The 24,994-nt window shown below is 41.5% G+C and overlaps 1 protein-coding gene and 1 long non-coding RNA gene across 3 annotated transcripts in view; both read right to left on the bottom strand.

Annotated features, from left to right (window-relative positions):
• Window positions 1–1,055, bottom strand: part of fbp (fructose-1,6-bisphosphatase) — a 54,813-nt gene extending 53,758 nt beyond the window's left edge. The window contains exon 1 of one of the 2 annotated variants that reach the window (XM_069325279.1): window positions 721–1,055. The gene's annotated coding sequence lies outside the window, so the exon portion shown is untranslated. Of the gene's footprint in view, window positions 1–141; window positions 278–720 lie in introns of those variants that run through there. The other variant, XM_045745516.2, reaches the window with a different exon arrangement.
• Window positions 1,056–3,468: 2,413 nt separating this feature from the next.
• LOC138365181 (uncharacterized) overlaps window positions 3,469–24,994 on the bottom strand; it is a 28,578-nt gene continuing 7,052 nt past the window's right edge. The window contains exons 2-3 of the long non-coding RNA XR_011228724.1: window positions 19,715–19,795; window positions 3,469–4,040 (exon numbers count right to left, since the gene is read on the bottom strand). This is a non-coding gene — a long non-coding RNA (uncharacterized lncRNA). The remainder of the gene's footprint in view (window positions 4,041–19,714; window positions 19,796–24,994) is intronic.

The following is a 24,994-nucleotide window of genomic DNA, read 5'->3' as shown; positions in this document are numbered from 1 at the left end:
AATACGGCTAACACTGTGAGACAGATAACGTCAACACTGTACCACAATAAGGCTAACACTGTGAGACAGATAACGTCAACACTGTACCACAATAAGGCTAACACTGTGAGACAGATAACGTCAACACTGTACGTCTCTTACAGCAGAACTGCGTCCTAAAGACCGCCGGTGGATAGTTTGACTGGAGGAAGGCTGGGATTGGAAGAGAGGTTGACGATCAATTGAGCAGTGCCGCCCTCCCCTCACACGGGCCCACCTCCCCCCCCCGAGTTCGTGACTTCCCTCGTGTCCGGATTGACATTGACCTTCAGAAGAGCGCAGAGGACCCCATGACTCGTGAGGGAAATAAACATGGCCCTCGCCAAGGAAAGAATCCCAAGTTTGCCTACTGTAGGCTGCACACACAGGAAGACTTCCTGAGTATACTGAGACGCTGTAGCCTGCCACCAATACATGTAAATAAATACGATACAAATGTACATTCCCTGCCGTACACCCACTTGGGCTGGACGGTAAAGCGACGGTCTCGCTTCATGCAGGTCGGCGTTCAATCCCCAACCGTCCAAGTGGTTGGGCACTATTCCTTTCCCTCGTCCCATCCCAAATATTTATCCTGACCCCTTCCAAGTGGTATATAGTCGTAATGGCTTGGTGTTGTCTCCTAATAGTTCCCTTCCCTTTCCCCGACCCCGCCCTCTACATGTGAGTGTCGTGCCTTACTCTGGTGACGGGGAGGAGGACGGCGGGTGGTGGTGGGGCACTACACGACGGTGGCACTGACGGTGGTGGGGCACTACACGACGGTGTCACTGACGGTGGTGGGGCACTACACGACGGTGGCACTGACGGTGGTGGGGCACTACACGACGGTGGCACTGATGGCGGCGGGTGGTGAAGCACTACACTGGGTGGCGCTTCTGCCACCTCACCTCTATACCACCGGTGTCGGCCTGGGACGCTGCCAGAACCACATTCATACTCTGTTGCTACTCTTTCCTTTGTTACTGTTCATGTTTATCTTAATGTTGTAGCTGCTGCTGCTGTTGTTGTTACTCTTGATACTATTGCTGTAGGTATTCCTACTGCTGCTGTTGTTAGCCTGCTGTTTATGGCGCCATTGTTCTTACTGCCGTCTCTACTCTCATCCCTCCACCAGTGTATATTTGGGTATACCTACACTCTGTCGGGGGAGAGCAAGATAACTACATGATCACCCATCTAGTTACTAGCCAGACCCAAAATGCGGTTTATTTGTTTTTGTCATATGCATGTACTATTTGGATGTTGCAAGCTAGAAGAACGCTATGAAAGTACAGTTACATATAATAGTAACAGTCTGATACCTTTACATGTGTATCATTATTAGTACTTGAAACTAATTTAAAAATAATTTTGCCATTAGTTATTTATTCGCAAAATGTTTGACTTGTTGAAGTGACTACATTTTGGTCGCCAATTTGTTGGCAAAATGAGTTCCAAAATGCGTATTTCGCGGTAAGAGCGTTAAAATTGTTAGGTTGAGAAGAAATATCGTGCAGTTTTAAATATGATAGGCTACCTATTATTTTGTAGTTTTGTTAGCTAAGTGGGTGAACATTTTCTATGTGCTTTGTTAAATACAAGCAGACCACTCACAGTTCCTCAGTTATTGAGTCTGTTCACACACCAGTGACTGGGTTGTATCATAGTTTCTCTCTCACTGGCTGTGTGGTTCTCTTTCATCTTTTCAAACAATACATCACTCGCCCACGAGAGGCTATCAAGAGTGTATCTGTCAGTCTGCCTCCACGTTTGGTGGTTTTATTTCACTAAATTGATGATGCGTCAGTAGAGCCGCCCCAAGAGAACAGTGGTGAGGTCCAATGGTATATGGGAGCCAGCAGCTGATATAAACAGATGATATTTGTTGGAGTGGTCTTTACGGGCTCACTATAGCCTGTGCTATATGGAAATTTTGTTCCGAGTAGCTGAATCTAAAACAACAATAACACCATCGGAGTGGTCACCGGCACATCTGTGCCAGGTGAGTACGACGGGCTCACCATAACCCGTGCTGCTTGGAACTTTTTGTTCCGAGTAGCTGAATCTAAAACAACAGAATGGTGCAACGGAATCTAAACGACAAGGCAGCGTCGACGGCCAAAAACTCTCCATTGCGTGTGTGGTCCGATGTGTGAACGCTGAGATTTTCAAGTGCGTGTGAGCTGAGGAAGACACACGAAGTGATTTATTACGTCAAGAGAAGGACGACAAGCTTTCAAGTATACCAGGAAAAGTCGCAAAAAAGCAAGTGAAGTCGACGGATGGAGCCGTGACTGGTCTCAAGTGGAAGGCCTCAGAAGTGTGGTGTCGGAGACAAGGTGTCCGAGTGTGAGCCTAAGATAGCTCTCGTGGCGTTGACCTAGCAGCAGTGTCAACATTATTGAGCCAAGTCGTCATTAGAAACAAAGCAGCCAAGAGGATTGGTCTAGTTACAATAACAATGTTGACACAGAATATAGACGGTGATTGGCAGTGCCGAAGTATTAGCAGGCCAATGCTAAATAACGCCAATTTATAAAATGGTGGCACAAGTATGGACAATAAAACAAATCCACAAGGGCCATGACGAGGATTCGAACCTGCGTCCGGGAGCATCCCAGACACTGCCTCATTTGATGCATCACGCTAGTGTGATCTCTGTGTGTAATGGACAATAAATTAAAGAGACAAAGTAGCGGTAGAACTTGTGAAGTTAGTTTAACGTATCAGGATAGAAGGATAGTGTGATTATGGTGCAAAGTGGACTACAGTGCATGCGCGAGTGTCTCAGGAAGGTCCACAGTGCAAGTATCTCTGCAACCGTAAATTAATTGTACTCTGTTTGCAGCCTCCTCTTGACTGTGTGAACGCACAGCCAAGAGGACGTCGGGACCGGGAGCTGTACCCTGTGAGGAAGCCACGGGAACAGACAATCATGCGTGATCGCAGTTGAAGAACTGCTGAGTTTTCTACTGGAGACAGCAGAATATACGACAAGTGACCTCACCGGCTACAACCATAAATAGCTGTGCCATTAGAAATTAAAATAATAATAATGATAATAATAATAATAATAATAATAATAATAATAATAATAATAATAATAATAATGATAGTAATTTCAGTAAGGCAGACGAGTGCCGTTTGGGACAGGTTTTAATTGTTCTAACCGCTGATTTGTGATGAGTAATAAGGAAGTAGGTAATTATCAAAAAAGGCGCCAAGCCGGAGAGACTATGTAGTAATAGTCGAGGCCATTAGAGACTCTCAGGTAAATGAAGGTAAATTTAATTGCGTTCAACTTAAATGTATAATTGCTTATAAGCAACTTAAAAACAATAATACACCAAGAACTTTAACACTACCTTGTAGATCTGAGGTAATTCCATCAATCAATCAATCAATCAATTGTACAGGTAAAGTGATATCAATTAGATGATGTGACAATAATTTGATAGACTTGCTAATATAAACTAAACATCTTCAACACAGGATTGTAGCCTACATGGTTCAGGCTGTATGATATATTCTGCTTGGTGTAGGCTGCCTGATGTAGCCTACAATGTCAACATTGAAGGCGACAGGAAGCGACTTATAAAGGGTCTTTCCGTTGTCTTGTGAGTTTTCCCAATTGATTATACACAACCACTTCATTTTTTAACGATCTAAATTAACGCGTCTGAACTGCTGAAAGTTGTCTTAAGCCTATAAGATATTTCTTGCCACTGATGATATTAACCTCTCATTGTCTTCTCCAGCACTATAACCTTCTGGTGTCTTCTCCAGCACTATAATCTACCAGTGTTTTCTCCGACAATATAACCTTCCAGCTGCAAGGTAATGTTGTTAACTTGGTAGTTTTGACGTGGATTGATATGCCCCACATGCAAGGTCTTGCATTTTTCTTGCATTGACTGGCATTTGCCAGTCCTCTGACCATTTGTGTAGTTCATGTGCATCCCTTAGTTAGGCCTCAAATCTTATTCCACTTCCCACGTCACCATGAATCTTAGTGTCATCTGCAAATTTGTACCATAAATATTAGCGTCATGCAAATTTGTACCATAAATATTAGTGTCATGCAAAATTGTACCATAAATATTAGCGTCATGCAAAATTGTACCATAAATATTAGCGTCATGCAAATTTGTACCATAAATATTAGCGTCATGCAAATTTGTACCATAAATATTAGCGTCATGCAAATTTGTACCATAAATATTAGCGTCATGCAAATTTGTACCATAAATATTAGTGTCATGCAAAATTGTACCATAAATATTAGCGTCATGCAAAATTGTACCATAAATATTAGCGTCATGCAAATTTGTACCATAAATATTAGCGTCATGCAAATTTGTACCATAAATATTAGCGTCATGCAAATTTGTACCATAAATATTAGTGTCATGCAAAATTGTACCATAAATATTAGCGTCATGCAAAATTGTACCATAAATATTAGCGTCATGCAAATTTGTACCATAAATATTAGCGTCATGCAAATTTGTACCATAAATATTAGCGTCATGCAAATTTGTACCATAAATATTAGCGTCATGCAAATTTGTACCATAAATATTAGTGTCATATGCAAATTTGTACCATAAATATTAGTCATCTGCGAACTTGATGATGTTTGTAATATTCTCATGTATAACAAAAAGATTTGGCCCCAAAAAGGACCCTTGTGGTATTCTTCTCAACACATTTATCCAGTCATTCCCGTTTAGCATAACTCTTCGTTTTCTTTTTAACTATTGTTTATATCCATTATAGTAGTCTACCATTTATTCCATGTGCCTGTAATTTCCTTATTAGTGTTTCGTGTGGAACCTTGTCAAAAGCTTTAGCGAAGTCCATGAATACTATATATACCGGAAATCCTTTGTCTGAATAGCTGGTTACCGTTTCCAGAAATGTGAGCAGGTTTGTAAGGCAGGATCTATTTTTAACACACACATGTTGCGTAGATTTTACAAGATTGTTCGCTGTGAAATGGTGAATGATTCCCTCTTTTAGGAGTCCCTCCATGAGCTTGCTGATGTGTGATGTCAAGTTGATCAGACGGTAGTTTTCTGCTGAGCTCTTTCTGTATTTTTTGAAAATAGTGGCGACATTTACATATTTCCAAATTATGGGGGACTATCCCTTGGACCAGAGATTTTCTAAAAAGGTGTTTCAGTGATATAATTTAATATGGATAATTCATCTTCCAGTTCCTTTACGACTTTGATTTGAATTCCATCCACACATGAGGGAGGAGCTGAAATTCCCAACCATATGAGAAAGAACTGAGCAACTTAACACTACTTTCTGTGTGAGGGTCATGAGAGACGTTGACCAATAATACTTCTTAAGAAATAAACTGACTGGTGGTGTTTGTAGGGAAAAAAGTGTTGCTAACGCTCCAGCGGATAACTTATAGGCAAACTGGTTGAGTAGAAGTACTGCCATTCTTCCTGTTGTATGCAATATACTAACTAATGCTATTTAATTATATCTGCACCCTGAAAATGGTTCTTTTTCCCATGAGTGTGGAGCGCGTCTAAGTAACTGGGCCTCCACTCTTCAAACAGAATTGGTTGCCATAATCCTTGCACTCGAGCGCGTATATGAATCCAAAGTTAACACACTAATTGTAAGTGACTCCTTGTCATCCTTGACTACCCTCAGCTCCCCATGACATAACTGTGACGGGCTTATCTCTGAAGCTAGACACAGATATAATGAAATAATCAATGATCGAGTCAGAGTCTGTCTTCTGTGGATTCCTTCCCAAATTGGTCTCCGAATGCATGATAGAACTGATGAGTTGGCGAAGACTTTTGCTCGTAAAGAGGGAATTGATTACCAACTTGGACTGCCTTTGAGCAGCCTGAGGGCAGTAATATTCCGGGAACATCAATTAAATTTCGGAGACTTGAGGCAAAGTGAAATTCACATCAGTTCCTCCATCTATCATCATTCTATTATGCGGGCAGTACCACACGCCTATGGGTCATCCAATAATGTTAGCAGACTTCAAGATGTTACCAATGCTAGGCTTAGGCTCGGCTACATGTACCTCTGGGAATTTGTAACATCTGCTGATGTTGATTTGACTAAATCAAAAAACAAGCTTAATTTCCAGGGACACATTCTAAACATATCAAAAAAAGTTTAAAAAACTGTGGGCATTCTTTCTAAGATCAGATATTATGTACCACGCCCTGCCCTGGTGACTCTCTATTACTCCCTTATCTATCCATATCTCAACTATGGTATTTGTGCTTGGGACTCTACTACCCAAAATCACTTACGTCCTCTAATTACTCAACACAAAGCTGCTATTAGGACAATATCCAATTCTGGCCCCAGACATCACTCGGTACCCCTACTTAAATCTCTGAATATGTTAGACATTAAGTCACTGCACATTCTCTCATGTGTATTATACATATATAAAACGCTAAACTATAATGCCAATCCTGATCTCAAAAGCTTCATAGAAGGTTGTATCAGAACCCATGAGCATCACACCAGAAATAAATACAGTTTTGATATTCCTAGAGTACGACTTAATCAAACTAGAAATGCTCTACAAATCAAGGGGCCCAGAATGTGGAATGACCTTCCCAACCATGTTAAAGACTGTACCTCTCTCAACCAGTTTAAGTTAAAAGCGAAGCTATACCTAATAAATTCCCTGTAACCTACCTTACCCTTCTATTGTCAACCAAAGTCTGTTTTTTTCTTTAAAGAGCGCTGTTTGTCGACATAATTGTATTTGTGCTGCTTTTTCATCTATGTTTTCATTTCTTGTTTTCATTCTACTCATTATGCTCAATTAGTATTAAGCTTGTCATTTAAGTTTATCATGCCCGAAACGCTTTGCGTAATAGTGGCTTTAGGCATTGTATGTACTAGCTATACCTATAAGTCAAACAATCCTTGTAAATATTTATTGTATGTATGTACCTTACCTAAATAAAATTGTATTGTATTGTATTGTATTGTAAATGTAAACTCTGTCAGCAGAACTATTCGCATACTTTGCGTCATTATATAATGGAATGTGAAAAAATCGCGGAATTCAGAGATAACATCATCAATAGTGCCCAAGAAATGTGTAAGTACTTCATTCATAATGATGTGCTGCCCGAAATCTTAGCGAAGTATCCAAAATTTGCTTACTGTAGGTAATGCATGCACATGACTGTAAAGCTGCCGCCCAGTTGGGTGGGTGGGTGTGCAGCAAGACTAGTAACTGTGTGACTCACCATAGATGTAAAGTGCCTTGTATAGTGACTGTTGTGAGCCTCTTGTTGAATCATTGAGATACAAAACATTATTGTGTGTATTTGTGTATGTGATTGTATATATATGTGTATGTATATATGTATATGTATATATATGTACATATAAGTATGAGTATGTGTACATGTGTATATAACATTAATAATTGATGTGACGACTTATATTGAATTTTGTAACTAGCTCATCAAGATTGTAACTTGCTTAGCTAAATGAATTGTGGGGTTCAGTCCCTGAGCCCATTATGTGCCTCTGTAACCCTTTCCACTACCGCCCACAAGATGGGTATGGGGTGCATAATAATTGAACTAAACTAACTAAACTGTTTAGTCAGAGCTGGTTTGTTTTTGTATTAAAGCAGGTATTTTCTCACCCTAATTCCATGTATGACTAACCATCCTGTGAGATGGGATTAATAATTTGAACCTATAGCTATTTCTTGATCTACACTGTTTAATATGTCATATAGAATAGGGTAGCAGCACATTGCTGTGTATTCCTAATTTTGCTAAATAAATTTATTATAAATAATTAATTATTATTATTATTATGATTATTATTATTCACAGATTTATAATTCTAAAAATTCTCAAGTTATTCCTCCAACTCAGTGGTCATTTTCTAATACGGTCCATTTTCTACCACGACATGGTACGTAAGGTCACACTTATACACGTCGCCTCTAAATTTAAAAAATTCAAATGTTTATTCAGGTAAAGTACATACATACAAGGGGTGATATAAATATTGATGAATTTATAGATAGAGTTAGTACATACAATGCCTAAAGTTACTATTACCCAAAGCGTTTCGGACAGGAAAAACACTAAAGACTAAAACTTCTAAAACTATATCAACACAACACTTATACACGTACTAGCAAGTAATAATAATTCGTTTAGTCTTGGACAAAATCTTACTTACCTCTTGACTATTTTAACCATAGGTATAGCACTATTTTTTATTAACACGCTAGGTATACACAGCAATGTACTGCTACCTATTTATATATGAAAGATTACACAGTGTTGATAAAAAAATAGCTATAAATACAAAATACAAAAAAACAAACAAAAATATTATAAATAATTAATTATTATTATTATTATTATTCACAGATTTATAATTCTAAAATTTTTCAAGTTATTCCTCCAACTCAGTGGTCATTTTTTAATACGGTCCATTTTCTACGAACAGAAAATAAGTTCATCTAATATTCCCATCTCAAGGGGGACACAGCACCGCTCCTGTGCCAGGGAAGTTACGGGCTCACCATAGCCCGTGCTACTTGGAACTTGTTCCGGGTAGCTGAATCAACAAAAACAACAACCATCTCATCGGATGCTTAGTCATACATGGATCAGGGGAGAAAATACCAGTCTCAATACGAAACCAAATCAGCTCTGACTAAAAAATCAGGAGAGAACATGAAATGTAAGGCTGATCAATTAGCCCTCACTAGCAAAATCTGGTACAGCACAAAAATATCTTCCAATATTACTGAGTGTATGAAGTAATTACAGAGCTCAAAATACTTCATACCATTTGGTCTGAAGTCACTGAAAACAGGGCAATCACAGTTATAGTGTTGGAGAATATGTCCCAGCTCTTGTTCACATAGTTTACAATTGGAATGTTTACCATTGGGGGATTCATTACCTGCAGCAACCTGCCATAGATATCGATATCCCGGCCTAATTCTGACCATAACAATGTCACACTGTCTAGTGAATGTTTTATGCTGCCCGTACATATAATTTGTAACGGTTCTATTGTTACGTAAAGTATGGTGACAAATAAACACAGACACTAAGATACTATATATATATATTTGGTCGAATATACAGAAGTACACAGGTGATACGTTGGTGTGAGTTGAGCGCACTGAGCGTTGGTACAGTATCTCGCAAGTGTCTGCTCTAGACCACACTTGAAAGTAGACTAGTTAATGTTCGCTACACCGCTGCTTATATTGCTCGGGCATCTCACCGTGTTGCCCGGGCAACGCCTCACCTCATTCATCTCCAAAGGTTGACAGGAACATTAACACTATGTTTGGAGCGAGTATATTATTGGGATAATCTACTCGCTACAGAACTCCCCCTCCCAGGGGATGAAAGGAAAAATACTTGATCAAGGAACTTAGCTGGTCGGCGAATTGTACGCCCTGCTCGCGTTACATAACCATCAAAGTTAACTTCCTCCTCTTCGCTGATGTCATCTAACTGGGGTCGTAGGGTGGGAGGTCGCACAGGATCGTCCGTCGTCGCAGGATCAGGTTGTGGTGCGGCTGGTAACTGGGGTTGTAGGGTGAGAGGTCGTACAGGATCGTCCGTTGTCGTAGGATCAGGTTGTGGTGCGGCTGGTAACTGGGGTCGATGTAATGATCTGGGGCTCAGCTCATTGGTTCTCCCTTCTCCCCTCTTTTCCCTCCCCTTCTCCCCTCCTTTCCTTCTCCCTCTCCCCTCCTTCTTTCTCCCCTCCCCTTGGCCGTCATTCGTCTCCTCTCCTCTTCCCCCCCCTGTCGCCCATTTCTCAGGGTCAAGAGGTTGACCTGAGGGTAGGGTGGTCGTGGATACCTTGGCTTCTCCCACTCAACTTCCCCACTCAGATATTTCCCTCTCCACCCCCTCTCATCCCTCTCTGTCCCTCTCAGCAGCGGCCTTCCCCATACCAGGCAGAGTCAAATGTCCCTACTCGCTATCTTAGAGGAGACAGGCTTGAACATAAATTATCAGTTTTGTAAACATTGCTCGCAGGTGCCTGGGCTCCATAGACGCGCCTTGTCCCCCTTCTCTGTAGCTGGGGAGAGCTGACTCAATCTTCAGAAATTCATGTAGCTTTCCACGACAGATCAGTGAAGGTGATTGGCCTGAGATAAGGGCCAAGTCCTTATTGGCCCTAGAGAGCCAGACCTCAGGCCTACGTGTTAAATGGTTGGCCAGGGCCAAAATAATGGGTGGAGCCCTGGGGCTGTATTAGATGGTGGGAGGAGCAATCCTTCCCAGCAATAAGTTGGAAAAACTAAATTTCATCAGTGTGTCTTGGGAGTGTATTAGGAACAGGGCCGCAAGCCCGTATCCTCGGGGCTGAGGGCAGCCATCAACATCTTGGCCGTGGTGCGGGTATTTAAGGTATAGTGCACTTGAGTTTTGTGTCCTCGGTAAATATCCATTGTGCCTCTAGGGAAATAGAATAGGTTATGTGTTCAAATTGTCTTAATTTACATGTTTCATAAAATAAATTGTATAGCTTGTCCAGTGGTATTCACTTAACTCCCCTTTGATATATTTTGCTACGTTGTCATTTTTAGGTGTTGTATTGGAAGCCCCCATGTTCTCCTACTAGTAATAGATACTAAAGTTGCCCTTGGATTTAAATTAGTAACGTAAATTACACAAACTAATTTTCCAGAATTTATTACTGAAGTTCATATTACCCGGAGTCCCAGGGTTACTGATTCCTTGCCTTCCTGGGGGATCGGTGATTGACACATTCAGGTATGGTTGGTCAGGAAGGTGGTGGCAGTGTAGGTTTTGTGTTGACTACCGAAAGATAAACGAAATTACTAAAGGTGATGTGTATCCTTTGCCACGGATACAAGAAATAATAGATCAGTTTGGGGCAGCCAAATACTTTTCCACTCTGGATGCGAAATCTGCGTATTGGGCCATCCCAGTTGCTGAGAAAGATCGAGAAAAGACCGCCTTCTCTGATGGGGTTCATACTTATCAATTCAAGCGGATGCCTTTCGGGTTAAAGACAGCGCCTTCATCATTTCAGAGGGCAATTAATTATATCCTCAGTCCAGTCTTGGGGAGGCACTCGTTAGCGTACCTGGATGATGTGGTTATCTACTCCAGGACGTTTGATGAGCACTTACGAGATTTGACTGAGACGTTGGCATTGTTAGATAAGGCGGGGTTCAAACTAAACGTGAGTAAGTGCACTCTGGCATCTCAGAAATTCAAGTTTCTGGGATTCCAGGTGAGCACAGACGGTATCCGACCTGACCCCGACTCCTGTCGTGCCATTGCTGACATGCCTACACCTAAGACAGCAAAGGATGTTCGAAGGTTTCTGGGGGCAGCCGGATATTTCCGTCGCCACATTGAGGGTTTTGCAAGTACAACAGCACCGTTAACTGAGATCACTAAGAAAAATGTTAAATTCGTTTGGAAACCTGAGCATGATAACGCTTATGCAAAATTAAAAAGTCAACTCATTACCACCCCAGTCTTGGCAGTACCGGATTTTGATAAGGAGTGGGAAGTACACACTGACGCCAGTGGCATAGCTATTGGTGGGTGCTTAATGCAACGTGATAATGACAATCTTCCTCACCCAGTAGCATATTTCAGCAGGAAGGTTAAGGGTCCGGAGGTCCGCTATTCTGCCACGGATAGGGAGGCTTTGGCTGTGGTAGAAAGTGTCAGGTACTTTGAACCGTATCTTTTCCAACGTCACTTTGTCATTTATACAGATCACAGGGCGTTGACTCATATTTTTAAGAAAAGAACTAAGTGCCCTCGCATGTCCCGTTGGTCTCATGAACTAGCTGCTCACTCATTCCAAATACTTTACAAGCCTGGTCCATCACATGTTGTACCAGACACTTTGAGTAGAAACATTGCTACTATTAACGTAAATCTTAACATTGAGAATATTTCCAGTGAGAAAATGCGAGAATTCCAGATGAACGAACCAAGGTGGAAGGAAATTATTGAACTTTTGGAGGGAGGAAAATATCCGTCGAAGAAACGTAATTTAGCAATTCATGATTTTGAAATGAAGGATGGGGTCTTATTTTATGTAAAGGGACAGAAGGATCGTGCAGTTTTTCAATTGGTTATCCCAGAGGTGTTGAAGAAGTCGGCGTTGAAACTCGCACATTCGTCTAAGATTGCAGGTCATCCGGGGATTTTTAAAACTCACATGAAAGCCAAGTCACTCTTTTTCTTCCCCGGTATGTTAACAGAGGTCATTAACTTCGTTAAGTCCTGTGGTCACTGTCAAAGGAGGAAAGGTACCCTTAAGGTACAAGCTCCATTGCAAGAATTCCCAGAAATTTTGGAACCTTTAGATCGGGTGGGGGCTGATCTGATTGATCTGCATCACAGTCATTCAGGAAACCGTTACGTATTGGTGTTGGTAGACCACCTGTCCAGGTACACCACACTGATTGCATTGCCTCAGAAGGATTCACGAACTGTTGCAAAGGCGTTCTTAGATAGGTTCGTCACTGTATTTGGTCCTCCTAAAGTGTTAGTTTCTGACCGAGGTCAGGAATTTAATGGGAATATTTTTAGAGAAGTATGTAAAATTGTAGAAACCACTTCAGCATTCACTACGGCTTATCACCCTCAGGCTAACGGCATGACAGAACGGACGAACCGGTCAGTTAAAGATATGCTTGCAATTCTTGCAGAGCATGATGCAAATTCGTGGGACGAACAACTCCCCTATGTCCAACTAGCTCTGAACACTGCCATCCATCAGTCCATTAACACCCAACCCCTTTTGCTGTTCACAGGGCATTCATGTAATTTCCCATCAGGTCTGCTTAACAGACATAATATTGTATATGGGGAAGATTACCCATCAGAAGTTTTAAATAAGATGAAAAATGCATGGAGAATTGCAGCTAGGGCTTCCAAGACAGCACGAGACCGCTATGCTCAGCATTATGACAAGAAGGTACGACCTCTTGAGTTGAAAGTCGGGAGTCTTGTGTTGAGAGTTAATGAGGCGGCTCCTGCCAATCAGAGTAGGAAACTTGCACCTAGATGGCGGGGCCCTTACCGGGTAATTGAAAGAAAAGGTCCGGTTAATTTTGTTATTAAAGGTATTTTTGAAGACCAAGTTGAGAGAACGATTCACATTAATAAATTAAAACCTTATCACGCGAGGGAGGAACTAGAGCTGCCTTCAGCAAGTCTAATTCCTGACCTGTCTAATGATCCAAGTGCTGAGTCAGATGATGAGGATGACCTCCTGTCAGATCTCATCAGTAGTCAAGTTCAATCTTGTCACCCTATGGTAACAAGGTCGCGAGCTGTACAGTAAATTGGTAATGATCTCCTCTAGTCAGGTTTAGTAATTTCATAATAATTATCCTGTAGAGGCACTGGTGTGTATTTACTGATGTGCATGGCTCAGGTAGCATACTTGCCTTGCTCTGGGGTTTCCAACTTCCTACACCTCAGAGTAATATCCATGCTTCCGCCATTTGTTGTTGTCTGTCTTTCTCAGGTCTGATGGTACACCAGTTCCAGCCTCCCAGTCACACGTGAACCAAGGATCGAGATCAGCAGGTCTGGGGATGACCCACCTGGCTGATAAGATCGGGGTCTGAGGCACGTTACATAAAGTCCTCCCCCTTGTACCCGGTAACTCGTCAATTGGTTATCCGGAAGGGGTGACTGGCGTAGTCACCCGGCCGACACCTCACGTCACTAACGAGGTTGTCCCAGTCCAGCCATGCTGTCATCACGGAGCAGAGTCCAGTCACCATTACAACCGTGGGCTAGCTGTCTCAAGGTCACCAACCAAGCCCACCAGCCGCGTAGTCAAGACTGCGGGAAAACCGGAAGTGGAAGACGAGTGGTCTACGAAGAAGAACGCTAATTGCAAGGACTTGTCAGCTCTTGTCAAAACCTGCGGTTGCGTCGTCTGTGGAAACCAAGATGCAACGCGGTGGTCCCAGGTACGAACAGCACTACCCCTACAGAGTGCTTGCGGAATCGCCAGATGAGGTACAATCCTGTACCTCGGCCCAAGTTCAGCTACACGAGGGGTTGCACGGAAGGTGTACCGGCCCAGTAGTACCGGGATAACAAGTAAACGCCGGTAGATGACGTCGCCCAGGAGCTGAGGCAGGGCCCACCTGTCCTGTCACCATGCCATCCTCTTCAACGCCACTCGAACCTCACTACCAACGCGAGACATCGTGACACGTCGAAGCTGTGCTCTACTGTGGCAGCCATGGTTAACAACAATCCATCAAGACTGTTTGGGGAGCGATAAGAAGAGGTGAACCCGGGTTCCTGTTAGCGGGGTCCACCTGAGCTGACAGCCGCCAGCTGTCAGCTGTCACTCAAGGCAGGTGCGGGTAGTACGAGGCCCCCTGTACTGTCCGTAGTTGGCCGAGGCCGGAAATGGAACATCCAGACGACCAGGATCTTCAAGCAACATGAGGTAGTCGCCGGAATCTACAGCAACGAAATGTCAACAGGAACGAACGAGAGAAAATATTTATAGAAAAGTTTCACATACAAATAAACGCTATTAATATAGTAAACTGTGGTAACTCGGAACAGTTCAACTTTTAATTTTCCATCTGATAGTAAGCACCTATACACCTTCGGAAAGTTCTCTGGACCAGTATTAAATGTTGAAAACTAGAACTAGTGAAATAGAGAAATAAATCTAGAAAGTGAACATTAGACAATGACCCTGTCTCTAGATAAGTTGTATGAGTGAACTGGTTTGAGAACCATCTAGTAGGATCTCTAGAAACGTTGATCAGTGGGAAACTTTATCTAGATTTTTCTAGATCCTAGATACTGATAGTTATGCATATATTTTTTTTAATTTTTTTTTTGTGGTTTACTGAACAATAAGGGTGTGGTACACAGTCTGACAAATGTGTACACCCGCTGTGGTTGTGGACTTGAATATGAACTCTGGGATATTAGGAGTTTGAGGAACTTGTATCCAGAGTGTTGTTGTTGGTTAAGGGACATGTCAGTGGACATTGAATTTTTTTTAATAATAAAAATATTTCTGTGTCTTTTCTTTAGATTTTAAGATTGGGATGCGCTGTGGTGGACAGTTGCCACAGGTGTGGAGTGGAACACTAGGTCCCTGAGAGGTAGTGTTCTTCCATGTTGATATAATTTTATAATTTTGTTAATTTTTTTAATGACATTGATTTTTTTTATTTAATGTTTTGTGTGATGTGTTTGATCTTTATTCCGGGTGGAATACTGGGATAGCTGAAGGCTATCAGCTGATTTTAGCTAGTTAGTAATTGTTAGGTTTGGATTTCTCCAGTTATTTGTTACTATATCAAGACAGGTATAGGATGTTTTGTCTTCCAGGTAGTTGGAAGGGTACGTGGCTGCATCCAAGTTGGATAGCCAGGATTATAGGGACGGTCTCTGTCCTTATAGTTTATGTATTATTACAGTTGTGTTGATAGGTATAAATACATGCTGGGGCACACCTTTTGGGTGGGCCGTTACTGTTGTTGGAGTATTGTATGGAATTAGTTAGGATTAGAGAATTTCTTTTGTTTTGAGGCATTGGTTGAAAATAGTGTGGATTGAAAATGTTTGTTTTTGGAGTTAATGGTTAGGGTAGGGCAGGATTTCTGGATAAGAAAAGTGTGTGTAACTTGCTTTACACACAAATTTCTTAATTTCCGAGGAGGGGGAGTTGTAATGATCTGGGGCTCAGCTCATTGGTTCTCCCTTCTCCCCTCTTTTCCCTCCCCTTCTCCCCTCCTTTCCTTCTCCCTCTCCCCTCCTTCCTTCTCCCCTCCCCTTGGCCGTCATTCGTCTCCTCTCCTCTTCCCCCCCCTGTCGCCCATTTGTCAGGGTCAAGAGGTTGACCTGAGGGTAGGGTGGTCGTGGATACCTTGGCTTCTCCCACTCAACTTCCCCACTCAGATATTTCCCTCTCCACCCCCTCTCATCCCTCTCTGTCCCTCTCAGCAGCGGCCTTCCCCATACCAGGCAGAGTCAAATGTCCCTACTCGCTATCTTAGAGGAGACAGGCTTGAACATAAATTATCAGTTTTGTAAACATTGCTCGCAGGTGCCTGGGCTCCATAGACGCGCCTTGTCCCCCTTCTCTGTAGCTGGGGAGAGCTGACTCAATCTTCAGAAATTCATGTAGCTTTCCACGACAGATCAGTGAAGGTGATTGGCCTGAGATAAGGGCCAAGTCCTTATTGGCCCTAGAGAGCCAGACCTCAGGCCTACGTGTTAAATGGTTGGCCAGGGCCAAAATAATGGGTGGAGCCCTGGGGCTGTATTAGATGGTGGGAGGAGCAATCCTTCCCAGCAATAAGTTGGAAAAACTAAATTTCATCAGTGTGTCTTGGGAGTGTATTAGGAACAGGGCCGCAAGCCCGTATCCTCGGGGCTGAGGGCAGCCATCAACATCTTGGCCGTGGTGCGGGTATTTAAGGTATAGTGCACTTGAGTTTTGTGTCCTCGGTAAATATCCATTGTGCCTCTAGGGAAATAGAATAGGTTATGTGTTCAAATTGTCTTAATTTACATGTTTCATAAAATAAATTGTATAGCTTGTCCAGTGGTATTCACTTAACTCCCCTTTGATATATTTTGCTACGTTGTCATTTTTAGGTGTTGTATTGGAAGCCCCCATGTTCTCCTACTAGTAATAGATACTAAAGTTGCCCTTGGATTTAAATTAGTAACGTAAATTACACAAACTAATTTTCCAGAATTTATTACTGAAGTTCATATTACCCGGAGTCCCAGGGTTACTGATTCCTTGCCTTCCTGGGGGATCGGTGATTGACACATTCAGGTATGGTTGGTCAGGAAGGTGGTGGCAGTGTAAATGTGTTTTGTTATTGTTTTTTTTTACTAATAACCCTTGTCCTTGGTGTATCTTCCTCATTTAATATTCCTCTTACATACGTGGCAGTCCAGTGAGGGGTCATACTGGACTGTAACAGTGTTAAGCTGGGGTATTGAGTGAAGAGACAGAGATGTGCAACAGAGAGCGTATATTACGATCACGAGAGATAACAAGATAACAGGATTAATACTGGGGAACATTGGGTTATTGGGTTATTACAATAGAGGCCGCGGCTAGCAACGGATAGGGAAAGCGGTCGTTACATCGAAAAGTGAACTGCGTAGTCGGCGGATGTGTCTCTGGACTTAGCAGTGTTGCAGACGTTGAGACGAAGCCTGGAGCAGAGCAGAGAGCTGAGTGAGGCCGGAGTCGTGGAGCTCTATGTGGGAGAGCGTGGCGGCTCGATTGAGATTTGTGAGTGTCTAAACTCGGGGAGCGAGAGCGTGGCGGCTCGATGCGGTCGTAGTCTGCTGTCTGCTCTGTGTCGAAGCTGTAGCGTCTTGGGTTGATTAGGACTGTACACGCCGAGTACTACATTGTTGACTGTGGAAATTGTAGTCTGGTACCAAAAGATGTAGGCAGTGTGTGGACAAGCTCGGTGTAGCAGGAGAGAAGAATGTGCATAATTGTTGCGTCCTTGGGTCGCTGGTGGAGCATTTAGATCCGGGGCGGATGGGCTCGGGCACCAGGACATTAGGAGGTAATGTAGGCACGTAGTTAGGACAACGAGGTAATCACATCTAGAGCTGAATTGTCCTGAAGGCGACGAAGTGTCGGAAACGCAAGCTGTAAGTCCTGTACTGCGCAAAGGGCTTGAGTCGGCCGAGTATCAAAATGCAGTGAACGTGTAGATGAATCTGACGAAAGAGCAGCTTTCGTGGGCGCCCCTGTAGAACAAGCAGTGCCCTGGCAGCGACGGAGAGTCGGCAGGACAGGCTGTAGATCCCACATTATGTAGTTACTGATGAAGCTGCCAGATGAGTGAGTAGTGATCGTGGAGCAGCAAGCCGTAGTAGATGAAAAGGCAGAGACGATCGCGGTGAAAATCATAGCTGTGGCGCGCGTGTTGGCAGCGTTCCGTGACAGGTGGCAGCGGTCCACAGCAAGCAGCAGCAGTAGAGGTCCAGTGAGAGTCCATGTTGTAGTCCATCGTGGCTGGGTATCGTCGAAACTCTCCGGGGTCACCAATGTAACGGTTCTCTTGTTACGTAAAGTATGGTGACAAATAAACACAGACACTAAGATACTATATATATATATTTGGTCGAATATACAGAAGTACACAGGTGATACGTTGGTGTGAGTTGAGCGCACTGAGCGTTGGTACAGTATCTCGCAAGTGTCTGCTCTAGACCACACTTGAAAGTAGACTAGTTAATGTTCGCTACACCGCTGCTTATATTGCTCGGGCATCTCACCGTGTTGCCCGGGCAACGCCTCACCTCATTCATCTCCAAAGGTTGACAGGAACATTAACACTATATTTGGAGCGAGTATATTATTGGGATAATCTACTCGCTACAAATTCTTGGCTCTAAACATGCTATAGCTCTTTCTACTCGTGCTTTTTGGCCTTCGTGTGTCAGTAACATAATAGGACTATAATTATTCGACAATCCTTGTAATTTTGCCACAAAATTTCTTATCTAACGAACATCAGTTATTATGTACTTCGTCCTGCCCTTGTAGCGCTTTATTATTCTCTCGCCTATCCTTATCTCAGATATTGTATCTGTGCTTGGGGTTTTACTACCCAAAATCATCTACGTCCTCTAATTACCCAACACAAATCTGCTGTTAAAACAATAACAAACTCTATCCCCCAGACAGCACTCGGCCCCCTACTTAAATCTTTGAATATGTTAGATATTAAGTCACTGCACATCCTCTCATGTGTACTCTATACATTTAAAACACTGAACTGTAAAGCCAGTCCTGCCCTCAAACGCTTCCTAAAATGTTGTAACAGAATCCATGGGCACCACACTAGAAACAAACACCTATTTGATATTCCAAGAGTGCGTCTTAACCAAACTAGAAATGCTCTGGAGGCCTGGTCGAGGACCGCGCCGCGGGGACGCTAAGACCCGAAATCATCAAGTTAACACCAAGGTAACCTCCTTGAGGTTACCTTGAGGTGCTTCCGGGGCTTAGCGTCCCCGCGGCCCTGTCGTCGACCAAGCCTCCACCTCAAGTTAACCTCTGCAAATCAAGGGACCCAGAATGTGGAATGGCGTCCCCAATCATGTCAAAGACTGTATGTCTCTCGACCAGTTTAAGAGAAAAACTAAGTACTACCTTATAAACTCCATGTGACTTACCTTACCTCCTAAATGTTAACCTGTCTTGCTATTTTCAAACAATATTGATTATTGACCAACTTGTTTAACTGCTGATTTCTGCCATGTATAAGCTTAAAGAAAATTGTAATCTGTTTATTCAGTTAAAAATTCCTTTTGCTGTTCTGTTGCATTTTCTGCTGTTCCATCCATCATGTAATTATTATCATTCTCCTTTTCTTGTTTTTCCTTTTTCAATTCAATTTATGCTTTTGATATTAATTAGTATTAAGTTTTAGTCTTAAGGTTTTTCCCCACAACTTTCCCAAAAAGCTGTGCATATTAGTAGCTTCAGGCATTGTATGCACTAGCTTTGTCTATAAATCCAACATTACGTTTGTAACTCATTTTCTTATGTATGTACCTTTACTTGAATTAACATCTTATTTTATCTAACATGAAATTTATTGTCAGACAACTGTGTAACTGAAGGCAGAGTTTACCTGAGCACACCAGTATGTCTTCTTTATGATACGTGCAGGTCGCGTGAAGGGCTTCTCCTCCCGATGACTTCGCCAGTGGTACTGTTGAGAGACAGTTAGTTAGTTTAGTTAATTTATTATGCACCCCATACCCATCTTGTGGGCGGTAGTGGAAAGGGTTACAGAGGCACATAATGGGCTCAGGGACTGAACCCCACAATTCATTTAGCTAAGCAAGTTACAATCTTGATGAGCTAGTTACAAAATTCAATTTACTTCGTCACATTATCAATGAGTTCGAGATCAACCAAAAGTACCGTTTCTAAATTAAGCAACTGACATATGGGGAGAGCTAGTATCAAAATTTGAGTCCTGCACACCGCCCCCCATCCAGTGGGCAGCAGTGGATAGGTTACAATCACTTAGTTACTACCAACAGTTAGCAAACTGGGAATATTTGGCTAAAATTTCTGATAGCAAATAATTTGGAATGAAATATTTGCACATCTTTGGAATTGTTATAGAATTGTCTCGGAATTCACGTATCTTTTCGCACTCCATCAAATTCAAAATTCAAAATTCAAATGTTTATTCAGGTAAAGTACATACATACAAGGTGTGATACAAACATTAATGGATTTATAGATAGAGCTAGTACATACAATGCCTAAAGCCACTATTACGTAAAGCGTTTCGGGCATCACATAATGACGGAGGGTGTGCGAATAATTTTGTTGACACAGTTTACATTTGGTCAGGTCTACATCAGCAGATATTGAGAATTCCCAGAGATACTTGTAACCGAGTCTAAGCCGAGCAGTAGTAACATCTAGAAGTCTGTTGATTTTATTGGATAATCCATAGATGTGTGGCTCCTCTTGCATGATAGTATGACTTTGGACGGAATTACTGGTGTCGTTTTCACTTTGCCTCAGATACATGTTATTAGTATATAAAAATGTCAATTTTTTTTATAAACGCTTAAAAGAAAATCTTTAACAATTTTAGAAATATTACAGAAATTTACTATATATTTAAAATCTGACAAATGTTTACATAATAAGCACCAGCTTACATATTTTAAAATTTAATTCCTATGCAGTAGTTTTCAAGCTTTACCCCTATGGTTGTAAATCCTACTTCTCTATTTTTAAAATCATGTACTTTTTTTTTTAATACATGATATAAACTAGAACAATTAATTTAAGCTTAATTATTATTCACACCATACCAATTTTGTGAGCAGCAGTAGACATGAGTGAGCCATCACCATGTTGACATGAACTTGAAATCTACCATATACTGCAGGTATGTTGACAACATTTTTACACAGATACCTGATGTCAGACGTCTGCAGGAGCTGAAGGAGGCATTCGAGTGGAATTCTGTGTTGCGTTTCACTTACGAGATGGAGAAGGATGGGATGCTACCCTTTCTAGATGTAACAGTCATGGAAAGGAGCGGAGTTTTCCACACTGCAGTCTACACTAAGGAAACAAACATAGGAATGTGCCTGAATGCCAACAGTGACTGCCCGGACAGGTACAAGAGAAGTGTTGTTAACACTTATGTCGACCGTGCCCTCAGCCACAGCTCACTCAAGATGGAAGCAAGTCGACGAAGAACTCTGTAGGGTAAGGCAGGTCTTAGTCAACAACGGCTTCTCCAATGGTTTCGTGGAAGACATCATAAGAAGGAAAGTGAAACGCCATGCAACCTCTGAAGAGACAACTAACACAACACTATTTTACAGGAACTTCTTTTCCACAGCCCATAAAACGGAGGAAAGGGTCCTAAAAGATATTGTCAGTAGAAACGTTATCCCTACAGACAAAAATCAGAAGATACAACTGACGATTTACTATAAAACCAGAAAAACGGCCAGCCTACTCATGAGAAACTCTCCAGACACAAAGCAGAACGCTTTAAAAGAGACCAACGTCGTCTATGCCTTCAAATGCCCTCTTGGGGACTGTAAGCCTCAAAAAACCTAGTATATAGGCAAGACAACAACATCTCTTTCCAGGCGTTTAACGATGCATAAGCAACAGGGCTCCATTAAGGAACATATAATCTCTTCCCACAAACAAACCATCACCAGAGAAATCTTAGCAAACAACACAGAAATCATCGATAGGTACAGCGATAGCAGGCGGCTTGACGTCTGCGAGGCACTACACATCAAGAAGTCAACACCAGCAATCAACAGCCAATTAATGCACAACTATATTCTACCCACTTCAAGACTCCGCTGCAATATAGAAGCATCAAGAAATATGGACCAATAGGCTTTCTACAATTACTTCCATTCAATACCCATTGTTTCGTGTTCTGTCTTGTGTTTGAATTTAATACCCATTCAATACCCATTGTTGAAAGTTTGTTTTCACCTCACCCAAATGTAGATATAAAATCGAAGATGTGTAAGCTCTATTCAGTTTCAGTTGTGTGCTTGTAAATTAAAGTCTTTGAAAATGTAATAAGTTTTACGAAATGCGCTCAAGTGTCGCGTCAGACTAGAAATAAAAATGAATTTTGGAGAATTGATCTTTGAATTACCATCAACAGTGAAAAGGAACGTAAGAAAGATCGAGAAAATTCGTGTTAGAATTATTAATCTTACTTTTTCGGTCATATTTAATAATATATGTCTACAGGAAAGACTGCTACCAATATATATATATATATATATATATATATATATATATATATATATATATATATATATATATATATATATATATATATATATATATATATATATATATAGTGGAGTGGTTCAAATAGCCTCGGCTATCACTTCCTTTTGTCCGGTCGTGATGGTCAAGCGGATTAAGGCGTCCCTGTACATACCAGTTGCGTTGCTCCTGGCAGTATGGGTTCGAGTCACTTCTGGGGTGTGAGTTTTCAGTCGCATATAGTCCTGGGGACCATTCAGGCTTGTTTGCATTTGTGTTCCTCACGTGTTGCCCCAAAGAATGAGGTGATTTGATAAAATGCTATGCCCAAAATTACCATCCGAGTGGCGGCGGGGGAGTGGTTCAAATAGCCTCGGCTATCACTTCCTTTTGTCCGGTCGTGATGGTCAAGCGGATTAAGGCGTCCCTGTACATACCAGTTGCGTTGCTCCTGGCAGTATGGGTTCGAGTCACTTCTGGGGTGTGAGTTTTCAGTCGCATATAGTCCTGGGGACCATTCAGGCTTGTTTGCATTTGTGTTCCTCACGTGTTGCCCCAAAGAATGAGGTGATTTGATAAAATGCTATGCCCAAGATTACCATCCGAGTGCCGGCGGGGGAGTGGTTCAAATAGCCTCGGCTATCACTTCCTTTTGTCCGATCGTGATGGTCAAGCGGATTAAGGCGTCCCTGTACATACCAGTTGCGTTGCTCCTGGCAGTATGGGTTTGAGTCACTTCTGGGGTGTGAGTTTTCAGTTACACACACATATATATATATATATATATATATATATATATATGTATATATATATATATATATATATATATATATATATATATATATATATATATATATATATATATATATATGTCGTACCTAGTAGCCAGAACTCACTTCTCAGCCTACTATGCAAGGCCCGATTTGCCAAATAAGCCAAGTTTTCATGAATTAATTGTTTTTCGACGACCTAACCTACCTAACCTAACCTAACCTAACTTTTTTGGCTACCTAACCTAACCTAACCTATAAAGATAGGTTAGGTTAGGTTAGGTAGGGTTGGTTAGGTTCGGTCATATATCTACGTTAATTTTAACTACAATAAAAAAAATTGACCTCATACATAATGAAATGGGTAGCTTTATCTTTTCATAAGAAAAAAAATTGAGAAAATATATTAATTCAGGAAAACTTGGCTTATTAGGCAAATTTGGCCTTGCATAGTAGGCTGACAAGTGCGTTCTGGCTACTAGGTACGACATATATATATATATATCGTGGTTATTATATTGAATGCAAATTTTCCTACAATGTACCTATTAGTAATCTTCAAATTTTGCTACAATGTACTTATTAATATTCTTTAAAATTTTGCTACAATGTACCTATCAATAATTATTTGTTAGATTAAGGGCCGAAACGCTATGTGTGTTATAGTGGCTTTGCAAGTTTCAGGTAAAATGTTTATTCAGGTAAGGTACATATATACAAGAGATTTTACATAATTTGATCGATTAATAGATAGAGCTAGTACATACCATGCCTAAAGCCACTATTACGCAAAGCGTTTCGGGCAGGAAAAACATTAATGACTAAAACTTAATACTAATTGAGTATAAAGAATAAAATGTGTTGAGAACAAATAAAAATAAAGATAAAAAAGGGGGAAACATGGCTGAAAACGCAGCACAAATACATTTAGGTCGACAAACAGCGTTGATTAAGACAACAGACATGGGTTGACAATAGGGGGGTAAGGTAGGTTACAGGGAATTTATTAGGTAGTGCTTCGTTTTTTTATCTTAAACTGGTTGAGAGAGGTACAGTCTTTAACATGGTTGGGAAGGTCATTCCACAATCTGGGTCCCTTGATTTGTAGAGCATTTCTAGTTTGATTAAGTAGTACTCTTGGAATATCAAAACTGAATTTATTTCTGGTGTGGTGCTCATGGGATCTGTTACAACCTTTAATGAAGCTTTTGAGGTCAGGATTGGCATTACAGTTCAGCGTTTTATATATGTAAATAATAGGGCGCCTGATAGCTGGGTGGACAGTGCTTCAGACTCGTAATCCTAAGGTTCCGGGTTCGATCCCCGGTGGAGGCGGAGACAAATGGGCAAAATGTTTCTTTCACCCCGATGCCCCTGTTACCTAGCAGTAAATAGGTACCTGGGAGTTAGACAGCTGTCACAGGCTGCTTCCTGGGGGTGGAGGCCTGGTCGTGGACCGGGCCGCGGGGACACTAAAGCCCCGAAATCTTCTCAAGATAACCTCAAGAAGATAGAAGATGTATAATACACATGAGAGAATGTGCAGTGACTTAATATCTAACATGTAAAAAGTATGTAAAAACACCAATGTTATGTACTATTACAATCCCAATGTACCTTCTTGTATAAATAAATAAATAAATAAATAAATAAATAAATAAATGTTTCTTCCATACCATCCAACATTCAGAAAGACAGAACAACGAGAACAGGTGGTATGATTCTATAAATAAATGATGACTTTACAACCAGAAATTAGGAATTACAACCATTGGAATTTGAATGGTGCAATGCACTAGCTCAAAATGGTAGCAAATTGACAATGGGAGTATGCTACAGGGCAGACACCGACA

The sequence above is a fragment of the Procambarus clarkii genome, chromosome 16, assembly GCF_040958095.1.
Source record: "Procambarus clarkii isolate CNS0578487 chromosome 16, FALCON_Pclarkii_2.0, whole genome shotgun sequence".
Classification (NCBI taxonomy): Eukaryota; Metazoa; Arthropoda; class Malacostraca; order Decapoda; family Cambaridae; genus Procambarus; species Procambarus clarkii.
The sequence above is the reverse complement of the archived record's forward strand: the minus strand, read 5'-3'. Positions and strand labels throughout refer to the sequence as shown.